Source organism: Macrotis lagotis, chromosome 1, assembly GCF_037893015.1.
Source record: "Macrotis lagotis isolate mMagLag1 chromosome 1, bilby.v1.9.chrom.fasta, whole genome shotgun sequence".
Taxonomy (NCBI): Eukaryota; Metazoa; Chordata; class Mammalia; order Peramelemorphia; family Peramelidae; genus Macrotis; species Macrotis lagotis.
The window spans coordinates 652,195,444-652,218,293 of NC_133658.1; the positions used below are offsets into that span (position 1 = coordinate 652,195,444).

The 22,850-nt window shown below is 34.5% G+C and overlaps 1 protein-coding gene across 1 annotated transcript in view; it reads left to right on the top strand.

Annotated features, from left to right (window-relative positions):
• The window catches only part of SATB2 (SATB homeobox 2), a 214,180-nt gene that overhangs the window by 149,215 nt on the left and 42,115 nt on the right, over window positions 1-22,850 (top strand). The gene's annotated exons all lie outside the window — the stretch shown is intronic.

The following is a 22,850-nucleotide window of genomic DNA, read 5'->3' on the forward strand; positions in this document are numbered from 1 at the left end:
TATATATTTCTATAAACTTTTATTATATATGTATAATATATAATGGAGATTGCATGTTTACCTTTTATAATATGTGTGTATTATATATATATATCTTTTGTCATATATCTATACATATGCACATGAATGCCTTTTGTCATATGACTATGCACACATACATATATGTCAATATATAGACATATGCATAGATATAACAAAAAGCAATGCTGCATTCTCCATATTTTCAAATTCTCAAACTTACTCTTCTTCATGAATTTAAGTTAAATCTTGAATGAACAAAACAGCATGCTTACACTATTATAGCCAGGTAACATCACCTCCTTCCTTATTCCCAGCAGGGGAATGACTTACTTTGTTATAATAACCACTTCTCACAAGCCCTGGAGACACCTTGGGACATCAGGTGTTTCTTTTATGTGTAAAATACAGTTGTTTTTCCTTCAGAAAACATACATGGGGGAGTCCAGAGTAAGTGCTAAAATCCTTAAAGGGGAAAAAATAGCTTATCCAGTAACATTTTTCAGAGTATAGGAAGTGTGGTGAAAGTGGTGCTCTGGGGAAAAGGGTAGACAGCTGCTTAGCTTTTTTTTTTTTTAATTTTTGAAGTAGCTCTATTTGATAGGATATTATCTGACTAAACTTGTTTAAAGGGGTAGCTTCTGACCCATCCCAGGATCAGTATATTTAGTATCATGTTAGCTTATAACTGGGGAAACTTCTGAAAGATGAATCTTGGAATAAACACAATTTGGTGAAAGCATATGTCTGAGTCCGGACTCTCTTTGTGCTTAGATTCTTGGCTCTGACTCTCTCAGACCTGAATGAATAACAGACCTCACCACTCTTCCATTTATTCATTAGTGACATAGAGTTTGTCATCTATCATGTCTTTAGTTGAAGAGAAAGGCAGTTTGTTAAATCTTTTTTTAATCAAGAAAAATATAATTCAGTTTTAATAAAAATATATAATCAGAAAAACAAAACACAAAAACATATTACCAATAACAACATAATTATTTTCACATTGCTTTGGGAGCAATATATGTGATTTAGTTTTCAGGTACAATATAGGGGAAGAAATATCAATAATGTTCACTGAAAAAAATGGAATTGGAATGTGCCAACTCTTTTCTAGGTAGTAGTCTCTTAAGATAATCATCCTTATCATTGAAGTCCATGAATTATAACATATAAACATGAAGTCCAGCAATATTATGAAATACATAAAAAGAAAGTGTTATCCAAACCTTTTGTGCAGTTAAATGCATAAAATCCCAAGGACCACATGGCAAACTATAATGAGAGTTGGGGCTGCTAAATGAATAAAGCTGTTAAATGCATAATGCCACTTGGCAAAACTACTGTGCGTTTAATGGTTTTCCACTGTGTAATAAAGGACATATGTGGTCAATGTGCAATGTGGATAAAAACTACACAATTGATTTTGCAAACGTGGGCCTTATTCTTCATTTCGTGTAAATATCAGCATTTTATATAGTTCTCTGAATGCCTACTTTTATAAGGAACCTTCAATAATAACTGAGGACCACAGAGGGTGCGACTCACTCAGAATGTCTGCAATCTTCCTGCAGATTTTATACTCTGAGGCCTGGAAATAAGGAGTCACAAAATCACCCAAAATAATTTTGATAGCCCAGTAATTCTGGTGTCTACCAATTAGTGAAATCTCAGCCTTGCCACTAATTGTTATTTTCCATTAAGACTGAAGGTAGCAGCTTTTCCAGAATTTAGGAGAAAAAGACATTTTCTAGATTTTACTCTGATGGCAACATGTTGAATGTCCTAACCAGTAGATAAGCAGACCATTATATAGAGGATCTCAACTAATTTAACATGAGTTTATATAACATTCAATAAACATTTAATAATAATAGGTAGTATTTATGCAAAAATTCAAGGTTTGAAAAGCACTTTACATGTGGTCTTATTTGATTCTCCTTTGTTTGGATTGTATATTCCATACATGGTGCTGGGTCTTGTCCCTGCTTTCAAGGAGTTTGCATTCTATGTACACGTTGCTTTTTCCCATTAATGATATGAGTTAGGGGTGTGCTAATAACTGAAGATCAGAGAGGTCATGTCATCTTTTCAGAAGCCAGTAGTCAGTAGCACAGAAACTCTGAATTTGTAGCTGTGTGTGGTAGTTTCAGATTCTTAGTTCATTGTACCAATTCTTGTTGTCTCTCAATGCAGCACCACCATCTTTACTCAGGTACTGAGGTGTGGAGTTGGTTGTGAAGGTGAGAAGAGGAGGGAGGGATGGTGAGTGACTATGGGAGTGATCCTATAGTCCGTAAACCTTTGTTGTTTGTTGAAAGAATCACAAAATAAATGGGGACAACCACAGGGTTATGGCAAGAGACCCAAACTAGGAACTAGATTTCATTCTGTTACTATCTTTATGACTTTGAACAAATCATTTAATTTTTCAGCTTTGGTAATTCATTTGTCAAATGACTTGTATCAGGAGAATTCTTTGATCCTGTCTTTGAATCTTATGATCCCATTATGTCCTCCTGTAGTAGACCCTGCTCAGAGATCTCTAGCTATGGAACTGAGATTCTCATACTGATCTCTTTTTCTTGTGTGTTTATTTATAGCTTTGGTGTCAGAAGGAGAGTATCTTTTTACCTTTTAGATACTCCCAAGGGAAGAAACATGTGCCTCTAGAGAAAGAGGTAATAGTGGGGCTAGATAACTCACTGTCAAGATCAGATGCCTTCTTTCTCCTGGAAAGAATGGCAAATAATATTTTAATATGCAGGAGACTGGGAAATTGCACTTGGCCACTGGTAAGAGATGTAAGGATGGATTGAATTTGGTCAGGCAAGTAATAACTCATATTTCTCTCCTCCCCTCCCCTCCAACCCCTCACCAAAAAGGAAAAAGACTCATCTTTCAAGGGATTAACAAATTCCTCTTTCAAAATGCAAATGCCCCCCAGAAGACATCTGCTTTAAAATGAGAATAATTTATTAAAATGTGAAATTTTTTATTAGGCAAACAGGATCATTTTCTGGATCTGTGAGGGGAAGAGAATTTTGAAGGGCTCAGAGCAGAGGGAGAAATTTTGTAGTGAATATCTGCTTGGGGGGGGGTTTATATCTCAGAGGATAAAAAGATGGGCAAGAGACAGATTTGACCTTGGTAATTTTGCTTAGTGTCCATTTAACAACTGGTAGTACACTGAGACTCACAGCCAGTTAAAGACTTTGGGACATTTGCAGGAAGCTTCAGATCTCAGCTTTACTCAGTTTGAGCCTATTGCTCAACCAAGGCTAGCCCTGCCTTTCTTTTCCATTTCAGATATTGAGTTTCATTGAATTCTCATCCCTCTTTCACTCAGGTGACAAAAAAAGAAAAGGAAGAGAAAGATTCTTCACCATCTTCTTCATTTTCACCATTGTGGTATTACCAGTACTATTAACAGTATTATCTAATATAATATTCTGTAGTGAAGACTGAAGGTCTTGTGTACATCCTTTTGTGAGTCTTTTCATGGAATCATAGACTTAAAATGGAAAGGATCTTATATACCATTGTCTCACCCTTTCATTTTAAAGATAAAACTGAAGCATAGAGAGATAAAGGGACTTGTCCAGAGTCACATAGTTCTGAAGTGTCTGAAGGGGAATTTCAACCCAATTCTTCCTGATCCCCCAAGTATGGCAACATCTTTGACAATACACTATTCCTCTCAGGATTGTCACTCAAATCTATTGAGCAGTTAGATAGTGCAGTGGACAGAGCACTATTCTCAGAATCAGGGAGATAGGAGTTTGAATCTAGCTACTGATGCTTAGCTGTGTGACCTTGGACAAGTCACTTAACACTGCTTCACATCCAAGGCCATCTCCAGTCATCCTGATTCATATCTGGCCACTGGACTCAGATGGCTCTGAAGGAGAGAGCGAGGCTGGTGGCTTAGTCTAGCTCCCCCCCTCACTCAAATCCATTCATGTGCTTGTCATGGCATCATCTCTCCGATGTCATGGTCTTCTTCAAGAATGAAGGACAAGCATTAATTAATTAAGTAGAAAGTAATTTCAGAGCATTAGATGCATAAAGGGGGAATTTGATATCACATCTTTAAACCACTGAATTACAGAGTGAACAGCTGATGTAATTAAATCACTTCAAAAGTATCAAAAATATACTAAATTATAAATTCCTATCAGACATTTTATTTATTCCTTATAATTATGTCATTGTAAATGTGTTGAAAAAGACTCATCTTTCAAGGGTACCATTCAAATGTTTTTCTCTTCCCTAAAGCTTTCTTTGATCCCTCCAGGTCCACTGATTTTTCTTTTACTTATATATTGCCGTTCTTCATAAACTAAGATGACACTTTCGGTGACTGCTCTTTATATAGCTCAGTTAATATATCACATCTGTCAGTGATTTGAAGAAATATTAGTAAATTTTAATTTTTATTACTATTTTTGCTTTTATATAAACATTTCTGTAAGACCCTAGATTGTGAGTTTTGTCTAAATTACTTGACAGTATAAGCCATTTAAACATGCATGTCTTTTAAGAAAAGAAATAGTTAAAATCTTCCCCCCCCCCATTTAAAGTTTATTCTCCTTACCTCAGCCAGACTGGAAGTACAAGGGTCATTCATGGACCCAATCTCATAACTGATCACCACAGGATCATTGACCTGGTTTTCAATGTGGGCCAGTTACCTGGCCTTTCTTAGATACCCTAGTGGTACCTCTCTATGAATTCTGCAATATGGCAAATGACTAAGAGCTTTTTCTGAGGAAATGTAATATAATCCAAAGAAGATTAAACATAAATTCAAATCCCTCATAGGAGATGTTGTATACCTGAGACAAATCATTGAGCTTCTATTGAATATAATTTTCTTAATCTGTAAAAATGAGGATAATAGTGTTTGTGCCTCACAGAACTGTAGATAAAGATTAAATGGAATCATATATATTAACTTTAAATTTCAGCTCTTGGTATACTCTTTTCTTGGAGTGAGTGCAATTAAAAATATTAATAATGCTTTTGATTATAGAACTAGCCTCAGAGTCAGGAATATATGAGTTAAAGGCCCACTTATGACACATACTTGTTGGGTGACACAGGACTACTCCCAACTTCTCTCTTTAAGATTCCATTTCCATTGGTAGAAGTCTGGTTTTGTTTTACAAAAAAAAGAAAAATATATATAACCATAAAAAAGTATCAAAGACCTGATTTTAAAAAAAGAATTCACTTGAGGTCATTTGTAGGGGGAACACTGATCCCTCCTTAGTTTCTATGGTAGATTGGATTTCTATAAATTTGCTATCATTAGAAAAGTATCACATGTAGAACTTCAGATCATAAGTTTTGCAATTAGTAAGAATATAAAATAGTTAAAACTTTAGGTTGGGGGGGGTCAATAGTCTATTCTCACTTATTGACTATAATAGCTAGCACATAGTGTGTGTGTGTGTGTGTGTGTGTGTGTGTGTGTGTGTGTGTGTTTGTATGTGTGTGTGTATGTATATGTATACATATTCTTTTTTTTTTTTTTAGGTTTTTGCAAGGCAAACGGGGTTAAGTGGCTTGCCCAAGGCCACACAGCTAGGTGATTATTAAGTGTCTGAGACCGGATTTGAACCCAGGTACTCCTGACTCCAGGGCCGGTACTTTATCCACTATGCCACCTAGCCGCCCCATTATGCCACCTAGCCGCCCTATATATGTATACATATTCTAATTAATAGTTTAAGATTTATAAATTACCTACATTATCTCATTTGATCCTCACAATAGCCCTGTAATGTAGGTGCTACTATTTTTATTTTAAAGATAAGGAAACTGAAGTTAGGAGTAAATGACTTGTCCAGGGTTCCACAGCTAATAAGTGACTGAGAAGATATGAACTGATCTTCTAGACCCCAAGCCCACCACTCACTGCAGCAGCAGCACCGCCATTTTCTTAAACTCTTCTATTATCCACAGTACTTTTGTGAGAAAAGCAGCAGAATATACTGAATAAGAGAGTGGTCTTCAAATCACAAAGATGTGGATTCAAGTCCTATTCCTGACATGTGCTCCTACTGTGACATGGGAATGTTACTTAACCTCTATGTACCTCAGAAATATTTCAATGACCTTTTGTTAAAGAGGAGTTGCTGATCTAAATCATTGAAAAACTCAAAGATCCAGACCAAAAACAATTTAAAAATTATATATATGTATATATATATACATATATATATATTTACTTAAAAGAAATAAAGATGGCATAATAATAACAATTCACATTTATGTCATGTTTTAAGGTTTACTGGAGTTGATACTCAATTTTCAAAGGGAACAGAAGTTTTCCGGGAGGTCCTAACAAGCTAGAAAATACACCCACCAAGGAGTCTTAGAATACAGAAGAATTTGAGGTTGACAAAATACTTCCCTTATAACAACCCTGGAAGGAAGATAGTAAAAGTAGTTAACCCAATTTTATATTATAGATGAGGAAATTGAGGCTTAGGTGGGAGCAGATGATAACCCAGGTTTTCTAAGTCCACTCCAATTTCCACTATTTCCTAATTCTATAGGTAAACTTTAAAATAGATATTTTAAGACAAATGTAATGAATATAAAATAATTTTCTCCAAGTGGAATATCTATCAAGTCATGTCAATATGTCAGCAACTGTGCTAAGTTCTAGAGATTCAGAAAAAAGACAGAAATAGTCCCTGCCCTCAAGGAACTTAAGAGTCTGATGGTTAGGGAAAGACAACATGCCAACAGCTACATACTTACAAAGACAATTCAAATGGAAGTGACTCAGTTTCCTGACATGGCACCCGTAGACTGTCCAGGTTTCACAGGCATATATAGCAGTGAGGTCAGCACAATGGCTCTGTAGACCTTCGGTTTTGCAGTCAGTCTAATACCTCTTCTCTCCCACACCTTCATTTTGAGCCTCCCAAACACTAAATTAGCTCTGGCAACGTGTAGGTCAACTTCATTATCCATATTAATTGCAGTTTCCTCATCTGTAAAATAAACTGGAGAAAGAAATGACAAATCAACCTAAGCATTTTTGCCAAGAAAACCCCAAATGGTATCACAAAGAGTTGGATATAGAGGCGGCTAGGTGGCGCAGTCGATAGAGCACTAGCCCTGGAGTCAGGAGTTCAAATGAGGCCTCAGATGTTTAATAATTACCTAGCTGTGTGGCCTTGGGCCACTTAACCCCATTTGCCTTGTAAAAACTAAAAAAAACTAAAAAAAAACCCTAAAAAAATAGAGTTGGATACAACTGAAATTACTAACAACAAAAGAGAATAGAACAGATCATAGATATATACTTAGGGGCTAACCACTATTAGTGAATGGGAGATGGATTATGATCCACTAAAAGGGACTGAGTAAAACCAGTGTCAAGAAAACAGAAAAATGAGTTGATGGTGTCAGAAACTTCAGAGATTTCATATAGTATATGAACTGAGTAAAAAAAACCCCAAATCTATTAGATGAAACAAATCAACAAGCATTTTAAAGTGCTTGCTATATGACAGACACAATGCTATGAGCTAGAAATACATATACAAGAAGAAAGGCAGTCAGTCCCTGCCCTCAAGGAGCTTATGTTTCAAAGGGACAAGAGAACACATATAAAAAGGATAGAAAAAAAGGGAGGGGGTTTAATTTTAGGAGATGTTCTAGTTTAGAGAGCCCTGAAAATAGACCTGAGCATTTTCCTTAAAAATGAGATTTCAGGAGGAAGCAGCTAATTAGAGGAAGGAGTTACAGGATGGAATGAAGTATTGTATGGTGGCTTCTATAGCATGGTAGAACAAGTACAGAGAATTAGGATTGGAATCTAGGTATTAGTGGTAGTCTTGATGTTAGTATTTTGAGTAAAGTTGTGGGATCAGAAATCAAATTGAAAGGGTTGAAAGAGTGAGAGGGATGACAGAGTCAAGAAGAAGGTTTTACAAGGATTCGAGACACATGGGGATGTTTAGATACTATGAATTACACAAATTTACTATGAATAAAATATTTTGGCATCCAAACTGGACAAAAATAAAATTTCATGTAGATGGTGAACTAGATAAAAAGTTGCCCTGGAGTCAATAAGACCTGAGTTCTATTCTGATCTCCTACACTTACTAATTCTACCAGGAGCAAGCCACTTAACCTGTTCGTCTCAGTTTTTTCAAATGTAAAATTAGAACAACAATACACAGGGTTGTGTGAAGAGCAAAAGAGATAATAATTGTAAATTTAGTGTATTTTAGTTTGGGGGCTGTCATCCTGGAACAAATCCAAAGTTTATTTTTACAAATTAAAATGTATTGCTATCAAAGATACACATACATTTACACAAGGATTAAAATAAACCAAGAAACATTTATTTCAAAAGAAGAAAAACACAAAACTTTTAAAAACTTATACCAAAATACTATTGAAATTGAACAAATTAATGTTATTCAAAATCTCAACCTCTATCTACAAGCAGTATTGCTAGCTTAAACTCAGAATTTGTCCTTTAGAATTATAAAGTCTTTTCTTTATCCCTCTCCCTACCACTAACCCCAACCTCCAAGAAAAAAAGTAGGGATGTCATATATCAAGAGTTAGGATTGGTACATGAAATCATGTAGTATGCAGTATGTTAAATTAAACACTTCTTTTTGGTCTCAGTTTGGGTTTCAACCTTCATGGTACTATAGTTGGGTCTTCCTATCCTAGTTCCTTATTTAATTATGGGAATGTTTCATGTTCTAAACAATCCTTTGTGGGAGAACCTAATTAGTTGTTAATGAAGATAAATGATCGAGATCAGATGCATTTTTAAAAGCACAGGATCCAAACCTTTGCTTTCACACACTCGTTGATATATTTGATGTATTAGTATATATATGTATGTCCCTTTAAAGCATCTTTTAAATGTTTTGCTGCCACCTAACCAACCAACATTTCTTTGTCCATTCTACTTGTATTGATTTGCCCATTGTTGGGATTTGAAATATTATATGACAGTTTTTGAGACATAATTTGAACAGCCAATAAGATTATGGAATTAATGCCAATGGAGTTATACTGGGGTTTGAAGATATCCAAAGGTTTGGAAAGGAAACTTGTTTGAGATCAAATACTTTCTATTACTTTGGCATACATAAAATTGCCTTTTCTAAGATTTTTAAAAAATATATATTTTCATTCTGTACTTAACCAACATCAAAGTGGTCATTTCCATATACCTATTAGAATAGCAACGGAATGTTACGTATAAACTTTGGTTTTCTATCATACACACATATAACATATATATCTATATATATAGCATATGTTACATAAAGTTCAACCTAGAGTTTTCAGAGCTGTCCTCTATGTCTTTGCCTTCATTATTTTTGTTTTCATTACCCAATCCAATCCTTTCTCACCCCCATTAGAAAACAAAGGCCTTATAACAAATATGCCTAGTAAAACAAAATGAATTCCCACATTATGTGTCAAAAATGCATGTCTTATTTTGCTTCTTGAGTAATCATTTCCCTATCAATTTATGACTGATATGTTTCAGTATCAGTCCTCTGGAATTGGGTTGCCTATTGCATTAATAATAGTTATCAAATCTCTTAGAATTGCTTCTCTTTTACAATGTTTTTGTCATTGTAAAATTATTATTCAGGTTATACTCATTTCACTCTGCATTAGTTCATGCAGTCTTTTCAGATTCTTCTGAAACTGTTCTATTACATTAATATATTCATTATATTACCTTATCATAATTCATTACTAGGTGGTGCAGTGGATACAGTGCTTGGCCTGAAGTCAGATAGACTTATCTTCCTGAGTTCAAATCTTTCCTAAAATACTACTTAGCTGCATGATCCTAAGGAAGTCAAATAACCCTATTTGCCTCAGTTTTCTCATCTATAAAATGAGATGGAGAAGGAAATAGAAAACTACTCCAATATCTTTGCCAAGAAAACCCTAAATGAGTCACACCAGCTCTCAAACCATATTATAAAGAAGTTGTCATCAAAACAATCTGGTTGGGACTCAGAATTAGAGTGGTGGTTCAATAGAATAGATTGAGTAGACAATACACAATAGCAAATGATTATAGTGTTTGATAAACTCAAAGATCTAAGGTTTTTGAAGAAGAATTCACTTTTTGACAAAAACTGCTGGGAAACTGGAAAAGAATATGACAGAAACTAGGTAGAACCAATATCTTAAATCAAATACCAAGATATAGTCCAAATGAGTACCTGATTTAAACATGAAGGGTAATACCATAAACAAATTAGGAGACTAAGGAATAGATTACCTGTCAGATCTATGGAGAAGGGAAGAATTTATGATCAAGTAAGAGATAAAGAACATTATAAGATATACATATATACAAAAATCCACTGCAACTAAGATTGGAAAAAAGCAGAAATCTGGCAATTTTTTTATATCAAATGTCTGATAAAAGCCTTACTTCGCAAATATACAGAAAACTGATTTAAATTTAAGAATACAAATAATTCCCTAACTGATTTTCAGACAAAGAAATCAAAGCTACCTATAGTCATATGAAAAAATGTCCTTAATCATTGATTAGAGAAATGCACACTAATTCTGAAGTACCAACTCATACTTATTATATTTGACTAGTGTTACAGAAAAGAAAAATGATAAATATTGGAGGGGATTTGGGATTGGGACATTAGTGCACTGTTAGTGGAGTTGTGAATTAATCCAACCATTCTGGAGAACAATTGAAACTATGCTTGAAGGGCCATAAATCTGTATATACCCTTTGACACAGCAATACTCCTACTAGGTCTTATTCCAAAGATTGTTTTTTTTTTTTAAAGGGAAAAGGCCTATTGTACACAAATATTTCTTGCAGCTTGCTTCAGGTAGCAAAGAATTGGAAAGTGAAAGGATGTCCATTATTTGGGGATGACTGACCAAGTTGTGGTATATAATTGCAGTGGAATACTATTGTTCTATAAGAAATTATGAGCATGATGATTTCAGAAAAATCTAGAAAGACTCACATGAATTGAAGCAAGTGAAGTGAACAGAACCAGAACAACTCACACAGTAACAACAATATTATATAATATTAACTGTGAATGATTTAGTTATTTTCAGTAATGCAATGATCCAAGACAGTTCCAAAGGATTCATAATGAAAAATACTCTCCATCTCCAGAGAAAGAACTGGTGGAATTTGAATGCAGATAAAGCATACTATTTTTTTACTTTAGGTTTTGTTTATGGTTCTTTTTTGATTTGTATTTTCTTTCACAACATAATTAATATAGGAATGTTTTGCATCTTTGTACATGTATAACTTATATTAAATTGTTTGACTCAGGAAAAGAGGAGGAAAGGAATGGAGGGAGAGGATTTGTAATTCAATATTTTAAAAAAAATGAGTATTAAAAATTGTTTTTAATATGTCCTTGTGGAAAAAAAATAAAATATTTCAAAAGAAAGAAAACCGTAAGTGGAATCAGGAAGAGTTGGTCATGACAGAAAAACACATAATTTAACATTTTCCCCTTAGTTTCTAGAACTTTGCTAATCCAAAAAGAGCTGCTATAAAATATTTTTTGTACATATGTCTTTTTTCCCCCCCTTTCTTTTAACTATTTGAGATTATAGGCCTACCTAGTAGTGGTAAAGCTGATTTGAAAAAAGGTATGCACAGTATAGTGACTTTTGAGGGCTAATTCCAAGTTATTTTCCAGAACAGTTAAGTGTGCTTCTGTGTTTGAAGTTAGGAAGACAGTTCAGATCCATCCTTAAACACTTCCTAGCTATGCAGGTCAGGAAGTCACTTATCCTCTATTTGCCTCAGTTTCTTCAACTGTAGAATGAGGATATTAATAACATATATGTCATGAGATTGTTGTGAGGTTCAAATGAGAAAATATTTGTAAAGTGTTCAGCACATAGTGGATGCTGCATAAATGTTTATTTCCTTTCTCTTTCCCCTTCCCCAAAGTGTATGTAACAATCCATAACTCTATTAATAGTTCTATAATATGTCTGTTTTTCTATAGCCATTCCAGCAATTGAAATTTTTATTTTTTTTCATCTTTGTCATTTTGGTAGATATAAAGTAGAACCTCAGAATTAGTTACTTACATTTATCTAATTATTAGTGACTTTTTCCCAATGCTTGTGGATAATGTAAGTTCGTTCATTTGTTCATATCCATTATGAAATGACTTTTGCTCTTAAAATTTGCATCCCATTGTTCTTGTATAGAAACTTGCAGCCAAGATTTTTTCCCTGCATTTCTCATCTAAATTTAATGGCATCAATTTTGTTTATCAATTTTATTTAATAAAAATTTTACATTTTATTTTATGAGATGATCTTCTTTTCCTTATTTGATCATGAAATCTTTTCTTATTCATAAATCTGATCCAAAAAGGCAATTTCTTCCTTTCCCTCTAATTTTTTTATGATACCTTCTTTTTTAACATTTTCTTGTATATAATTTTTGCAACTAATAGTTTGAGCTTGGTCTCTAAAGTTGCCACTTCTCTTGATTGATGAAAAAAAAAGTTTCTATGACATGATACCCAGCATGGGTCTTTATTTGTGATACCTAAATGTATGGTTGGAATAAAGCCATTTCATTTGTTTTCATTTGGCACCGTGTTTCTCCTTCAATTTTTAAAATTTTTCCTCAACTTGCCTTTTATGCAAAGTCAGTTCAGAATAGAGGAGAGAAGGCTGTTCTTGGAGTTGGAAAGACACTGATACTGATGCACATTAGCAAGCCATTTTTCATCTCATTGCCTCTCTAAGACTATACATTTGTCATTAGAAGTAGAGGGAGGTTGGATCTGTGATTTCATTGGCAAAGGACACTCCTTGATTAGCTATTTCCCTCAATGCAGATCAGTGCCTTCTCTATAACTGCAGTATGAAATTTGCCTAGAGCTCTGAGGGTTCAGCCTTGCCAGGATCATACAGCCAATTTATGACAGGCAGAAATATAGTTTATAGTTATTGACAAGTGGCCTATCTGCATTTGTAGAAGTCTCACTGAGTGATTTTCTACACTAGTGAAATCACAAGTCCAGACAAAAACTTCAATAAAAAATCCTTCCAGAACTTAAATGAAGAAACAAAATGAGAAAGGTCCCTCCTCTGTACAAAATAGTAGATTTATTTTTCAGTCATTTCTTTAACAAATTGTCCAAAAAAGGAACCTAATCTTAGCTGTTATGAGGTCCTGCTTGCCTCAACTTCTTTGTCCTTTCAAACACCAAAAACTGTAGTATTCTTCTTAAATAAAACCCCCATTACTCTCAATTACAGATTCAGTTTTACAAGCGTATCCACTTAAATGTTCAACTGTGAAAGATATGATGAGTATACCAAGATTTGAAGAAAGCAGAGGGGACAGCAGAAAATTGGTTCCCGTGAAAATACAGCTTAGACCTTTATATATGATTTTGAAAAATAAAAAAGAAGCAGATCATTTTTAGTTACCACATTCAAGGTATAAAATAATTAACCTTGAACTGTAACAAAATCCTTAGTATAAAGTTTTTTATAAGGTTTAGATGACCTTCTAGTCAAGAATTCATTGAAGCCCTTGACAACTCTCCCTTGTAGATAGCCTTTTATCCATTTCAGCTTTCTTGATTAGGTTATCTTGAATCATTAGGAGGTTTATTTATTTTAATAGACACTTATTGGATTCATGAAAAGAGAATTCAGTGACTAAGAAACAAGAGCTGAATATTATCTGGCTCATTTCACACTTCAGAAGAGTTGCAACCATCTGAAGAGAAATCCTTTCACAGTTACAAAAGTTTGTTTTGGGACTTTGTGTGCTTCCATTTAGAAAGCGATCTGTCTGTGGTTAATAATGTGTTTTTTTTTTTCCTTTTGAGACACCCATAAAACATTTCTTTTTGGTTACATATGCTGACATTTTCTGCATTGAAGATGTGGGTGAGGAAATGGCCTTTTATATCGATGTTGTGAGGAGTCTTGAATCATTCTCCCTCAGAACTGTTCATTTGCCTACTCATTCATTCACTGCATTTCCTAGAGAATATCAGTTAAGGAAAAAATACATTTGTCGTTTTTATACTTAATTGAATTCAACAAACATATTCAGCAGACAATTACAATGTGCCTACTATGTGTAAGAAAAATGGGTGCTGGACAAGATGTAGAGATGAATGAGATATAGATCCTGCTGCTGTGAATCTAATGATTCATCAGAGCAACAAAGCTAATCTAATCCTATATTTGGTTTGTTTGAAGTAAAGATATATTATGCATCTTTGATGCCTCACGTTCTTATTGGGGCATGGCTGTTTACCTTTGTGGAAAGCCAACTTTTTTGGATTGTAACAACAACAATAATGCAATGTTTAGAGGGATGAACTTGGAGTAAGGAAGACCTTGGTTTGTGTCTTGCTTCTGACACACAGTCACCATATGACCTGAAACAAGTCATCTAACAACCCTAAGCAACTTTCTAAGAATGTGAATTACAGAGGAGCAACCTGTTTGCATCGATGAAAAGAGTTTCCCACTTTAGCAGTTCTTTAACTAGTGAAATCTTAGGCCTGAATAGAATCTGTCCACACACACACACACACACACACACACACACACACACACAGGCCCTACCAGTTTATAAAATATTTTTATATTAATACAGTAATGGAAAATATAAGCCCCTAAATACTAACATCATCACTTTACAGGCAAAGAAAAGGGCTCAAAGTGGTTAATAATAAAATAATAAAGTGAAATATGCTCAAGGGTACTTGACCATGAAGGGTCCCAGATTCTTAACTTCCACCTCTATCATTATTTCCCCTGCTTGAGCTGTCTCATAGATTTTAGTTTAACCTTGGGACTAGTGCAATACGTTGATTTCTGCTCCCTAGATAGATATCTTAGGAGCCAAATGATCCATAGGAAATGGGGTTGGGTTATGATTTACATATTCATACATATGTTATAGTTATATGTGTTTATATAGGCAGCTAAATTCTACAATGGATATAGCACTGGCCTTCAAGTCAGGAAGATCTGAGTTTGTATCCTGGCTCAGAAATTGAGCAACTGTGTGAGCTCGGGCAAATTAACTACATTCTCAGTTTTCCCATCTATAGAATTGGGATAATAATAACACCCATCTCCCAGGGTACTTGTGAGAATAAAATAAAATGATATTTTAAACCGTTTGGCAAACCTTAAAATATTATTTAAATGCTTGCTACTATATATTTATACAATATGTTATATGTCATATTATATATATTGAGTTTATATTTTACATCAGTGGGAGTTATTTTCCCAACTTTTTCCCTTTAGTCAGTAATTCTTTACTCTTATATAAAATTCTCGGCTCTAATTCTTCTAATCTGATAGATTAGAAGTGTCTGTGGGTCCCTATTAAAAGAAAGAAAGAACTATTAACATTTTTCAAGACCCAGCCCACACTTGTTTTATTTTCTACAATCACTGGATCATAGAATTAGAAAGGGACTATAAAGATAACTTAATTCCTTCATTTTATATGTTTTACCTAAAGAGGTAAAACTTATCCAGTTTACTGACTTATTATCCAAGGTCACACTGTGGGTAAATACCAAAATTGAAAGCTGAACCCTGTTCATTTGATTCTAGATTCAGTGATTTTTATTCTATACTATGAGATCCTCTTCAGTTTCTTCTAGTAATTGTTTGGTCATCTACTTTTCCTAATAGTGTTGATTTGACTCCCTGTTATAAACCAGTAACACACGAGTATTTCAATGTTTTAGTTTTGTTCCTAGGAACTCTATTGGTGGTCATTCTAGATTTTCCATACATATATTTTATATCATATCTACTTGGATAAGATTAAGCATATTTTTCCTTAGTAAGTTTTTTCCTTTTATAGTTCTGAAGTAGCTATCCCTCTTGAAGGAAAAATAATATTATCACTATTTTCCCAATGAAGATTCTGAGGCATTAAAGTGACTGCTCTTAGAACCTTTCCATGCATTTTAAAATAATCTAATCTATCCTATTTGATGTACTTTGTTTCATAGACCTAGTCAAGTCTTAGATTTCCTTACTATAAAGGACCTCCCCTTCTTGAGTTTTATTCTACTTTTAAAACTTTTCCATATTAGATCAATAACACTTGCATTATTATTTTCCTCTGTGTAATACTTGCCCTTTCTCATACACTTTCAGTATAAATAAGATTTATTTTCCTTAAATCCCATCAACTCAACAGTAGCAGAAAAGAAAGGTAAAGAAAACCCATTAAAAATAAATTAAAAAAAACTTTTTAGTGTAGTATTTTTGGTATTTGTAGAATAATAGATCATTAACTACTAGAGAATGAAGATCAGGTACCATTGTCTTCATAGTACTCATAATGATGTGGGTCTTCAATAAATATTCAGTAAACGGATATTTCAAAATCTATTCAACAAGTACTTATGCATTCCTTCATTACCTCTACCGTAGAATAACTCTCTTTAAGTCATAGCTAAAATACCATCTTCTGCATGAAGGCTTTCCTGATCTCTGTAATTGCTAGTGCCCTCCCTCCCAAGCTTGTTTTTGGTATAGATGTATGTGCATTTACATATATTAATATAAAATATAGCTAATGTAAGAACATTATATATTATATACCCATACATAATATATTCTATATATTTATATTCATAAATGCATATACATATCATTGACTGTGTGACCTTGGGCAAGTCACTTCATCCTGATTGCCTTTTATCCAGGGCCATCTCCAGTCTTTCTGATTCATATCTAGCCACTGGACCCAGATGACTCTGGAGGTGAGGCTGGTGACTTAGCACAGGCCCTCCTCACTCATATCCCATTCATGTGCTTGTCATGGCATCAGCTCCTTGATGTGTTATAGTCTTCTTCAAGAATGAAGGACAAAATAATTATTACACATATAGTATGATATATATATACACATACATATACATGACAGCTAAAACACACCTGTATCACATACTATTCATACATGTTTGATATATATGTTCATTTGTATATATGATATACATGTAGTTTTTACATTTATATAAATATAGTTATATTGGTATATTTGCATATATATGCAAATTATCTTTGTTTTTCTTCATTCTACATTTATTTTGTTTTTGTTTATACATGAACTTGTGTGTGCTGCATTAGAATGTACATTCCTTCAGATTAAGGATTGTTTCATTCCTTGCATTTATATTCTTAGTACTTTTACATTGGCTAAAGATATAGTATGTGTTCAATAAATGTTTATTGATTGATTGACTAAAAAAGCAAGAATATCTGAATTTCAAGTCCTGCCTCTAATGCACAGAAGCTGTTATCTATAGTAAGTTTCAAACTCATTATCTCTCAACCATTAAAATAAAAAAACATTCCTCGTCTTTTAAAAAATCAGTTTTCTTGTCAGAGACTGCTACTCCAATGGAATAGGTCTTCATAAGGAAAAAAAAAGGTTTTAGATACAGTACCAAATCCTAGAGATCCAGATATAAAATGAACTTTCCTTTCCCTCAAGGAGTTTGCATTCTGATTCTCAATAGAAAATCAAGAGCTACTTCTAAGGGAGAAACTGACTTGGTTTGAAGCCAGGTACAAAGATCTATCTCTAAATCATCAATTTTTTTATGATGCTAATAACATTTGGCTTAGGGAAAAAAGGGTTACTTATGCTGTTTATGGTGGCTGCTAGCCTATATTGTTTTGGGACTTTGTGTTTTTCCTAAGAAAGTGAAGCTCTTTTTCAGAGTTTGATGTATTGACAAAGTGGTCTAGTAGAAGGGCTTTTCTATGTTAAAAGAAGCCTAAAGGAAATGAGAAAGGATCACACTTGAGCACTAGTACTTCAATTCACTATTATTATAATCAGAATCTATTGGGGAAGGGGAATGGGAACTTTGGACCCAAATTGTCCTCATGGTCATACTCCTGAGTTTCTATTTCTAACTTTTAAAGTGTTGTGCAATTGTGAGATTTAAGCATTTCACTTTAGTTAGATATGGAATTGCTTCTTTAACAAGATAAATTGCAGGATATTCATTCACTTTATGACAGAATTACCATAAGTTATTTTAAATAGCAACCTCTCTTAATAGATTTAAAATACAGTTTGAGTTGTGAACATTAGCATCCTATGGATTTATTTAGAAATTTGTTGATTGTATTGAACGGAATATACAAGCATTGATAGCAAAAATGTGTAGTAGTGCACATATTGAAAGTATGGTTGGTTTATTTTCTTTAGAAGGTAGATAAATTTAAGAGGAGAAAATGGTGAAAATTAGATATAATAAACCAGTGGATCAGGATCTTTAATTGTTTATGTGAAATTTCCAATTTTGGAGTTACAATTTTGGAGTTTGGCAGTTCCAGATTCCTATATAGTAAGGTTAGGTATGCTTTTCTTTTGTATGCTTTGCTTCCCCTAGGGTAATAAGGAAGAGGTAGTGATTCAGAATGTTGTAGTGGAAAGAATACTAGATTTGGAATCCAGAGGTTTGGGTTGGAATCCTAGCTCTGCTGTTTAGAAATTGTTTCATAGATTTTTAGAGCTGCAAAGGACTTTGGAGGTAATCTAGCCTACTTATTTTAAAGAGGAAACTGAGAGGTCCAGAGAGTTTTGGTGACTTCCCCAATAAACCCAATATTGCGTTAAATCCCTGTGATTGTTACCTCTAAGATAAAATGTAAATCCAACTGTTTTTGGCTATTAATCATCTTCACAACTTGCCCACATCCTACTAGCTTTATTATACATTATTCCCTTTTGGTACTCTAGAGTCTAGATAAAGTGGACATCTTGCTGTTCTTCACACCCTGCTTTCTCTTTGTACTACCAATGGCTATTCCCCCATCTCTGCAGCATTTTCATTTCTGCTTTACCTTAAAGACTCAAATCAGGGACTAACTTCTTTAAAAATCTTTTCCTGGTTTCCTCAGCTATAATACTCATTCCCTTGAATTTATTTTGTATATGTATTGTTAACTCTCTCCCCCCTACACCCACTTGCCATCAGTCACAATAGAATGTAAGCTTCTTGATAGCAGAGAGTGTTTGATTTTATTTTTCTTGGTATCTATAAAGCCTGAGAGTAACAAACTCATTAAAGATAGCTAATAAATTATTGTTGATTGATTATCTAAATCCACACAGGTGGAATTTGAATCCAGTCCCTCTGACTCCATACCTAGTGCTCTTTCCATATTATCTTTTACAATCTTTGACAAGTCTCTTAAACTCCCTGAATCTCAGTTTTCTTCTTAAGCAAAATGACAAGGTTGGGAGGAGAGGACCTGGGATCAATTGGATGATCTAATGTTCCTTCTACCTTTTTAAGATCCATGCATATCCTATAAATCTGATATTTTTTACTGAAAAGGTAGGGTACTGATTTGTGTACTAGCTATTTATAAACTTATACTTGTGCTTATTTTCTTGTCTGAAGGAAGTATGGTATTAAAAAGTTAATTTGACCACATATGTATATAGTCCACCTTTAGTCACAACTTAAAATTAACCCAAGCAGAGAAGATAGCATTGCAAATATTTTTCCAGACCAAGTTATGGTCAAAGGCCTATCAAGCTGACCAAGACTGGACACTGGATGAAGTTCTGCGTCAGCATTTCTGACATGAAAAATAATTCTCCTGGAATGCTCTGCATAGGGATCAACAACAACAACAAAAACTACTTGAGATTTTTAACAGAAAAAGGAGATTTGTTTATTAATAATTCATGAGTTCCCATTGAACATGCACGACAGAAACAGTGCTATTCAATAGAGAATACTGTCATCTGTCACTGTTTTATTTGACATTTACACTTTTTTTTTTGCCTGATCCTGCAAAACTTTCTTGGATGGCATGCAAAGATTATATAAATGAAAAAAAAGGGGGGAAAAAACCTCCAGCCCAAACCAGGAGACTTCATTTATTCTAAAAGGGTTCACAAACCATTATGAAGGTATTATTTTTGGTAGAGCAACAGTATTGGCATTTCTCCCCATATAAACCACCCTGCCAGCTAATAATAGACAGTGTATAAGATAGATAAGCATCTCAAATGAGTGGGGTGAAGGATAATATGAATAAGTAATTGGAGAGAGGGATAAGAAAAGAGGTGAGTGGATAGATTTGTTGAAGTTAAATAGAGTGAAAAGGGTACATCAGAATGGGGGGGACAAATGAGGAAAATGATAAAAATAAATTGCTGTTTCTGTCACAAGATAAATATTTAAAAGTGGCATCCAAAGTAGACCCACTAGTATAAAATACAGAATCATAAATCGGGCAGTTAGTAGAATGACAAGTTAGAGTTCGGACCACCTTGCAATCTCTTGCTAATATTAGGCTCATGAAAATCTTTCTGCTCTGTAGGTTAGTTATTATTTATAAAAATCACAGAACCAGCTGATACATTCATAAGCTAATTATTGTAGCAGCTGGGTACACATGGTGCAATATGTCTGAGGCTGTGAAGTATCACAGATTTCTTGGGGCCTGCTGTGGTGGGGGTGTACTGTTGAAGGCTAGATCCCTTAATCTGATCAGCCAAGCAAATACTTTGTGGGGAAACTAGATTAATAACCCTCTAAATACCACGAATGTGCTTCACCTTCAAAACTGGGTTCTCCTAAACATGCCATTAGCTTAGGACCATCCGGGAATTGAAAGAAGTTCTCTAGCTTCCTAAGGACAGGGCCTTGTCTGACTCTGCCCCTGTGCCAGAAATTAATTTGGTTTGCTTCTGTCTGCACACATGGTCACACTTGTGTCTAATCTGCTCCCTAATAGCCTCAAGGTCAGGACCTTGCATGTTGCTGGGCAAATTGAGTCCTATCCCTCTTCAAGACTAATGGCAGAGAGCGCCCAGTCTGTAATGAGGCCTGGAGTGTTGTTCTAAGTGATTGTAATGAGTGCAGATGAGAGCGGCCCGTATAAATCAAAGGCTGCCATGACTCTTGTGAAACATTCCAAGTTGTATGAGTGGAGATACCACTCAGCTGTCACCTGTCTCCTTTCAAGCCTAGGCCTCCATCACAACAGCAGGTGCCATCTTCCTGAAGGTCCGGGTCTTTCAGAACTTCATCTTTTAACAGATGTAGTTTTTTGTTTTTATTTTCTGTTAAATGATTGGTCTTCATGCTCTCGCATCCCCTGGGAGATGTTAAACATACCTGTTTGAAACATTTGAAAGAGTTCGGTTGGAGACTTATTCAGATCTGTGAAAAGATAGAGAAATAGGAGCTTATTTTTTTCCACAGATGGTTTAATTTTTCATTTCAGAAGTTCCTTCCTTTGTACAAAAAAGGGCCCTTGAGAAAACACTTTGGGACTAGGAGATTTTTTTTTTTTTGGAAGGGACAAAAGTTGTAGAGTTCTAAATTTTTATTGATTTTTATTGAAGTACGCATAGATGCACACAAAAAATGTACAAATTAGTATATAGATACACATATGCAAGGATAGATATATGTACATTCTAGGAAACATATAATGTTTCTCAAAAGCCAGCCATCACCTGACTTTGGAGGTAGCCAAAATAACTACGAAAATACTTGGGGATGAAAAATTCCAGGCGGATGATCAGCTATCTCCTTTTCATTCTCCCTCACCCTCTCACCACCCTCAGCTCCCAGTCTACTGCAAGAAAAGATCAGGTCTGCGCAAATGTGGCCTCTCACTTGTAAAAACAAGGCAGTGTTGTGTTACAGATTAGTTTATAAATCCCCAGTGGCTTCACAGTTCAGTGCCTACAGCTGCTGCAGATGGGCCTGGGTTTTTGTCTCTTTGCTGTGCTGCAGCCGGCAGTTGAAGGAGAAAATGGAATGATCAGGTTATTAACATGTAGGCCATGAGGAAGAGGCTGCACAATGAGAACAGCTGGTGTTGCTGTCTTGGCTGATGCAGCGGAGATAATCAAATCTTGCCTTTTTTTTGGGTAAAGGCAGAAGACAGTGGAGAGTTAGACAAACAACGGCTTATGATATTATATGGGGTTTTTATAATGCATGTCATGAGCTTTCATTGGCTTGTGAGTTATGGGAGGGTTTTTTTCTTTTCTTCCTTTTTTTTTACTTAAAAAAGTTAATGTAACTTCATGAATACCAAAGGTAATTGTTTTTTAAGCTTTATTATTTTGGAAAAGCAAGAACAACAAGGGCACTTCTTGATTGAAAAAAAAAATTAGAGTTATAGCTTGGAAATGATGGGCTAGAAAGCTACTAGGTAAAATATTTTGACATGAGTCAGTAAGCGATGTTGACAGCATCCTCTCTATTATTTTCATATAATCCATCATTATTTGCATTACACTCTCTTCCTTCCTCATGCAGTTGCAATAGAAAGAGAACATCCCAACCAAAGCAGTAAAGGAAACCTTGTCCTTTCTTGTATGGGTGTGATCCTTAGAGGAAAGGTACCACTTGACTCTGAGGTCACTGACAACTGAAATATGGTCATCAAAAAAAAAGATAATTACTGAGAAAAAAGTTTGATATTTTTGTCCATTTTTGAGTGCCATCCCCCCATTTTTTAGTGTTCTTAGCAATTACAAGAAGACTACATTCCCTTTCATAATCTTTATATTTGATTGCTTCTGTTCTTCAGAACTTGCCCTTTTGAAACATGGATTTGTTTTTTTTTTACCCCTTTCTCATGGTTGAAAGGTCAACCAGATAATTTTGATGTATTTTTGAACTGTAGTTCACCAAGAGTGTCTTTTGAAGTTTGTTTTTTTTTTTAATTATTATTTTGGGGTCAATCTAATCTTTTTTCCTTTTTTTCCAATTATTTTAAAC